This window comes from Oratosquilla oratoria, chromosome 33 (assembly GCF_046742065.1).
Source record: "Oratosquilla oratoria isolate Oo_2021 chromosome 33, ASM4674206v1, whole genome shotgun sequence".
In the NCBI taxonomy this organism is placed as follows: Eukaryota; Metazoa; Arthropoda; class Malacostraca; order Stomatopoda; family Squillidae; genus Oratosquilla; species Oratosquilla oratoria.
Genome location: NC_134809.1, coordinates 44,106,983 through 44,114,482, shown reverse-complemented (window position 1 = coordinate 44,114,482; position 7,500 = coordinate 44,106,983).

The following is a 7,500-nucleotide window of genomic DNA, read 5'->3' as shown; positions in this document are numbered from 1 at the left end:
TTTTTTCCCTAACCCCCCCCCCAAAAAAAAAAAAAGAACAAATGTAATTATGAATAAAAATAATCATGTGATGAAACTGTGTGTGTACATAGTTCATTATAGAATTGTATAAATTTATGTAATATATACAGTAGACAGCCCATGTTAGATTTACAGATGTTGAAACACAAAAAATAAAATATATACATGAAATAGGTGAATATATAAAACACAAAGTAAGTATATGTGAATAATAAGATACACAAATGGCCGTGAAAGAGATTTCAGTCGTCTTGTAGCTTCAAAGCAGCGTTTATTGATCTTTTACGATCCTAAGGGCTCTTTCCCTGTAGTAGTCAGGTCTAGGTAGTCTAGCACCCACCAAACTCTGGTTAACACTTGATTACTAGAAGGAGGAAGGAAACTGAAGTGAAGTACTGCTTGATCATTAATTTTGTTGGTTCCTCATGATTAAAACCAAAAGCAATCCTTGTTGATAAAAGAAATAAGAAAAAGAAAGAACATGGAAGTGACATTTTACCCAGATGTATTCATCACCCTCCAAAGTTCATCTCAACACCTCCTGGGCGTGCTGCCACCCCCAGGTTAAGAAACGCTTCTTTAGAAGAACAATTATCAAACTAAGGAGTAAATTACATTTTCCTGGAAGGACAGAGAAAACAGGAAATCAAGAAAACAACGTGAAACTATAGAATACAGAAAAAATGTATATAAAAAATGTAAGAAGATAGAATATCTTGGGATACCCGGGCAGTGGTTATGAATACTGACTTTTTTAAGTGGGCGTAGCAGGATCAATGTGACACTATGAAATTTGTTAATGAGCAAGAAAAAAAAAAGGTCTGAGAACGACTGATTCATGTGAGGACGGAATCATTTATTATTACAACGCTTCGTTTGTTAGAGATTGATCAAATTGATCTAGTTAATAGAGCACTAACAAGCGAACCGTTGCGGTAGTAAAATAATTGTGTGTCAAAAGAAACACCGCGTGAGAAAGGAATCCTACTCGACGACGCTTCGCTCGTTAGATTTTTTCCACTTGGCATCAGGTACTTGAAGAAGCTAGTAGTGCATCAAGTATTTGATAAAGCTGGTACATGTTTCTTGTTCTGACTTCTCCTGCAACATACAAAGACCTCACCTGTGGCGTTCCCTCACGTGGCCTTTTTCAGTTGGATCTCTCTCTTTCAACCTCTTCATAAACCATTGACCCCCGCCCACTGTGCCCCATTTCTCTAAAGTTATGGAGGAGCCTGACTGCAAGAAAACATACGGCCTACATTAGTCAGTTTAGAAGTGCGGTCCCATCCAGCAATACTCTTTCCTCCTCCACCCTACCCGGTGTGAAACACCCACAATATATTTTGTCACCAGTTGATGAAATTAGTTTGAATATGCAAAGAAATTTTGGTCATTTGTTTTGCCCTCTTGCACAGGAGGGATGGAGGAGGGGAGTACTCACTCCGCCCCTGGCGGGACCGCACTTCTGAAGGGACACACTCCAGTGTCTACTGATTTCCGGTGGCGGGGGGGTGGGGGGGTGCTTGGAGCATCTCCCCAAGACGACACCTCACCGCAAACAGGTTCTACCAGGAGTCTTAGAGGCACGTCGAAGGCGGGGGATGGGAGGCAAAGGACCCAAACGGGATATAGGAGGATTTTGTGAGGAAAATAAATATATCTTCACCCCCTTCTCTCTCTGTCTTTTCCGGATGATCTTCCTTATTCACTTTCTATTGTCACTCCTAACACTGTCGAAAAGGTCATGTTTTTGGTCGCGTTTGTTTGTCTCATTGTTAGGATTTTAACATTTTTTCATTGTTTATTCATTTAAATGATGGAATGATTGATATTTTATTCTAATTATTTCTTTTGTTTTACGCGCTCACACACACTCGCACAATGAATATATATATACATATTATATACATAATATATATACATAATATATATACACACACATATAATATATATATATATATATATATATATATGACGTAAGTGGAGTAGGAAACACAGGAGTCTTAGTCTTGAGTTTATTCCTGACTAGTTTCGCAGGTATGCTTTTTCAAAAAAGCATACCTTCGAAACTAGTCAGGAATAAACTCAAGACTGATTCCTGTGTTTCCTTCTCCGCTTACGTCAACCTATCATAATGACTCAGTATATATAATATATATATATATATATATATATATATATATATATATATATATATGTGTGTGTGTGTGTGTGTGTGTGTGTGTGTGTGTGTATGACACACAGGAACCCACAGTCTGAGAAAATAAACTTCGAATAAAGAAGAATCCTATATTTCGGCTATCAACTGTAGCCCTCTTCAGGAAAGTCACTTTCCTGAAGAGGGCTACAGTTGATAGCCGAAATATAGGATTCTTCTTTATTCGAAATTTATTTTCTCGGACTGTGGGTTCTTGTGTGTCATTTACAAATGTGCTACTACATTTCTGTTTAGAAATATAGATGTATGTATATATATATATATATATATATATATATATATATACATGTATGTATGTATTTATATGTATATATGCACAAATTTCACAAAGCACACGTGAATCACAAATACTAGGAAGGGGAAAAACACGGAGTCCAAGCGCTTTCGTGATATATTCACATTATCATATATATATATATATATAAATATATATATATATATATATATATATATATATATATATATATATATATATATATATATATATATATATATATATATACCGTGAGCATTTTCCCCTCTACAAGGGAGGTAGCCAAGTCATGCACGTAGCTATTCCCATCCATTTTACTCCCATCACCACCGCGTCCACCCCTCCCATCACAGCTCCTCAGGGATGACGGGTTATCCCTGCACCCGCCAATATATATATATATGTATATATATATATATGTATATATATATATATATATATATATATATATATATTACAAAATATTACAAAGCATGCCGACAGGAGACTTTTTGGTCCATAACAAGGTATGGTGCGGAAAAATATAATAATAATGATAATAATATAGGTAATAAATAAAATAGGTAAAGTTAAATAAACAGGTAAGTTGTAAACAATAATAAATGGACAAATAAATAATAATAGACAATAAACAGACATAATAACAAATCATATAAAATTACTGGCTTAGATGTTTATCTAAACGATTTTTAAAGCCTCGAACTGAACTACATTGCATTGCCTCTTCACGAAGTTAATTCAATTCACTAACTACACGGTTGGCGAAGTTTGTTTTTACCCACTTCCAAATTAAACCTATTTCCTGACAGTTTGAGACCATTATTTCTTGACCGATTCTCATTTAGTGTGAAAATTTGGTCACTTTTGATGTCAATTCCCTTTAGAATCTTAAAGACTTGTATGAAGTCACCTCTAAGTCTGCGCTTTTTTTAGGGAAAATAGATTCATATGTTTTAGTTGACTTTCGCATGATTTATTTTTTATATTTGGAATCAGTTTTGCGGCTCGCCGTTGTACTTTTCCAATCTGTCAATATCTTTAGTTAGATACGGAAACAGCACATTCCAAATGTGCACGAACTAACAATTTATATATTTCTCTGTATGTGTGTGTGTGTGTGTGTGGAGTATGCCCGAAGTATCACACCAGGAGATTTCGATGGTAATCTGAACCACGAATCGGATGTGGGAATTATTAGATTTCAGCAGCGAGGTAATACTTCACTCCAAACCTGGCAAGTTGCTGTACCAAGACTTTTTGTGCACTCGCACAGACTGGATTTCATCCTCTCGTGTGTGTGTGTCTCTCTCTCTCTCTCTCTCTCTCTCTCTCTCTCTCTCTCTCTCTCTCTCTCTCTCTCTCTCTCTCTCTCTCTCTCTCTCTCTGTTTCTTTCTTCCTTTGGGAGGGAGCCATCAAGTAACCACTCTGTGTGTTCGTTCATAATCTGATACTGTAAACCGTGATGGTAGTGACGTAAGGGAGATAAATGGTCTTCAGTGGGTAACTTTGTACTAGTGGGAAGGAAGGACAGAGATTAGTTTTTACTTGGTTTATGATAGGCAGTTTGAATACTGACCATATCGGATGTGTTTATGTTATGAAGAGGGCGATCCTACCTGTGAAGACACTACTTGTCCTGAACATGTGTTGGTAATTGTGGTAGGTTGAAGTAGAGAAGTAATTTACTCCCGGAGTCAGGCAGTGATTTGATCAGGGACCCTAGGCCAGTGAGGCAGCTTGTTAGTATGATACTTTGGGATACACTTTCGTACACTCTAATTTTGGGGTCGTACCTGAGTCGGGAATCTTCCTGCTTGTCGTCGTCGCCGTCGTCGTCGTTTTTCCGGACAGTTTTATGTTCCTCGTGATGTATAGGATCGTGTCACGTTTACAGTCACTTTGCCATGTTCACAGTCATGTTACAAAATCTTTGTTCCGTTGGTTGTAATGAAAGGTGTTTCCCATGTGAAAATCTTCCCCGAGGAGGAGAAGGAAGGCTGCCCCATCCCGGCCTCCTCTTCTTCCCAGAAGCGATCAAACATTACGTTTACACCCATAAATGCCTAAATCGTAGCTAGGAGGCCTCACACTATTGCCTCAGTATGGGCAGTGTGTCCTGTGTCGTAAGGCTTATTGTTGAAATAGAATGAAAAATCAGATTACTGATGTATCAGATATCATGTTCTTGAGCCGCAGATGGTGAAGATGTGACCATCATCTTGAAAGTGTCTATAAGGAAACGAGAGCAGCGGGATAGTCCGTGGGTTCGGTCCTTAGGTTAGGTTCATGTCTTCACTACAGAACATACCGACCCGCTGAGTGAACTTCCTGGTGCACACCAGAATACAGTATATCAAGTGAAACTGTCCAGCCAGGAAAAAAAATGTCTGGTATGTCACGGGTCATAGCAGTAGACTGGGCTTTGGGGCTGATGTCATATGGCAGTACTGTGTGAAGTGCAAAACTTGATAACAAGCAGCAGCGAAAACACGTGCTAAGCGTGCCTGCAGGTATCAGGAAGAAAAACAAAACAGCAAGAGTATTTGGAATAGCAAAAACCAGGGACGTGTTGAAGGACATATCATGGGAAGTAGTAAGGTTGCAGTGTGGGATTAACAGGTGGTGGAGAGCTGAAGAAAGGGATGTGAGGCAGTGGTTGCTCAAGGTCGGAGCGGCTGGTGGTGAAGGAGGGCAGGTGGTGGAGAACAGAAGAAAGAGATGTGTCATGACATGGGGCAGAGGTTGCTCAAGGTCGGAGCAGCTGGTAGATGGTGGTGAAGGAGGGCAGGTGGTTGAAGCGAGGCGGGAACGACACTCACGCGCGTGTTTCTTTTCTTCTAGGGCGCGTGGCCTTCGTCTCTCGTGACGCCCTTTGTGGCTGCGGCTGCGGCTGCGGCTGGCGGGGGCGGTCACTCCCTTACCAGACGCCCGCAGCAGCAACCTGCCCTCTACCGGGACCCGCAGCAGTCCGCGTCTTCAGACACCCGACACTTGCTGCTACAGACGGGGGACAGCGATGGTGGTGGAGGCGGAGGCGACGGCGTGGTCCGGACAGCCAAACCGCTGCACCAGTGCCCCTTCTGCGGGATGCTCATGAACCACAAGAACAACATGCGCAAGCATATTCGGACTCACACAGGCGAGAAACCTTACTCGTGCGTCTTGTGCGACTACCGCGCCCCGAGGAAGGACATGGTGGAGAAGCACGTGCAGCAGAAGCACCTGGGTCATCCCGTCCGTTTGCCAACTTCGCCCCCAGCCGCGGCCGCCTCGGTCTCCACCTCCTCCTCCTCTTCCACCACCACCGCAGCCTCTCAGAATCACGCCTCCTCTTCCTCGACGTCCCTTGGCAACAGTTTCACCTGACCCGCCCCTGGCCTTGCCCTCGCCGTCGCAGTCGCAGTCGCCGCCAGAGGAAGCCGTCGGCAGGATACCACGCCATATTCTTGTTGATGTTTTTGTTGTTTTGACTTGGGAAGGGGGGAGGGAAGGGCGGGCGGGCGGGCGGGCGGGCGGGCGCGGGGCCGCCTGGGAGAGACGGCATTGACGGATGTGATAGAGGTAATGGTGATGCTAATGATGGTGAGACAGATGCTGTTGTACTGCTTCTGCTACTGTGGTGTTGTTGCTGTTGCTGCTGTGCTTCCTGTGATGTGCTTTGCTGTGTTGATGGGGGAGGGTGAGCAGGAGGAGGGCGAGCGCCCCTTCCCCTCGGGGGGGCCGAGGCTTGGCAGTTCCTTCACCGCCTTCTCTCTCTTTTCTTCTAGGGCGCGGACGTGGGCTCGCCTGCACTTCGGTGCTCACGCCCTCTGCAAGAGGCGCTCACATATTCCCCTGCCGGCAATCACTCCAACCCCCTTGCCCTGCCTCGGCACCTCCCCTCCCTCCCTCCACCACCAGGGACGACCCTGGACGCGCAGGGCTTCTCCCCCGAGGCCCAGAACATGACTTTGGACCTACTGCAGATGGGGCTGGCGTCCAAGGCACTGCAGCAGGATCTGTTGGCGGTCGGGGGCGCCGGCGGGAAAGGCGTCCGAATGCTTGAGTGCCCGCTGTGCGGGCGCCGTGTCCGGTGCCCGAGCCAGCTCGAGACCCACCTGAGGGTGCATACGGGGGAGCGCCCCTTTGCCTGCACCTTCTGCTCCTTCCGCACCACGCAGAAGGTGGCACTCAAAGAACACATCTACACGCACACGGGGGAGAAACCGCACGCCTGTCCTCACTGCGAGTTCCGTTGTGCCAAGCGATGCAATCTGAAGGTGCACATCGTTCGCCACCACCCCGACCAGCAGTCGTCCTCGCTCACGTGATTGGCGGCACTGGAGGAAGACGTGTACGACGAACTGTAGAAGGAGGACCTGGGGGGGGGGCGTACTTCGCCGGGAGACGCGTCTTGTTGCCCGCCACCCATGAGGGGGTGCTGAAGGTTCCAGAGACTCTGAAGAAGGCCGTCAGCTATCTTTGTGTCCCTCCAGAACCGATCTCAGAGTTCGAAAAAAGGTTCATACACACCTTCGGGGTTTGCAAAGAAAATAATTTCTGCAGAGTGGGGGGCGAGGGGGAAACGCTTTCGTTGTCGTCGTTCTTGTAGTGCTTCCCGGAGGTCGTCCGACTCTCGGTCACTAGTAGTAGTAGCTCGACCTCTGTTGAGTCTGTCTAGGCCAGGTGACCCCAGCCGTCGTTATGGACAGCTGATCCTATTGGAAGGACGACCTAGCATAGGTAGGGCGGAGCAAGCGAAAGGCATTCTTGCTCTTGCTCTTGCTGCTGCTGCTTCTTCTCCTCGTGCTCCCTTAGACCCCTCAGCCCCGACCCGACCCGACCCGACCCAACCCTCACCTTTCACTTCCATGACTCAAATATCTCCCAAATCTCCTCATCTCCCTCCCTCCTCTATTCGCGCCTTTGTGTGTGTGTGTGTGTGTGTGTGTGTGTGTGTGTGTGTGTGATTCGCCATGGTTCACCGTGGTCTTGGATCACGTGTTGGACTCGTGATCGACAGCT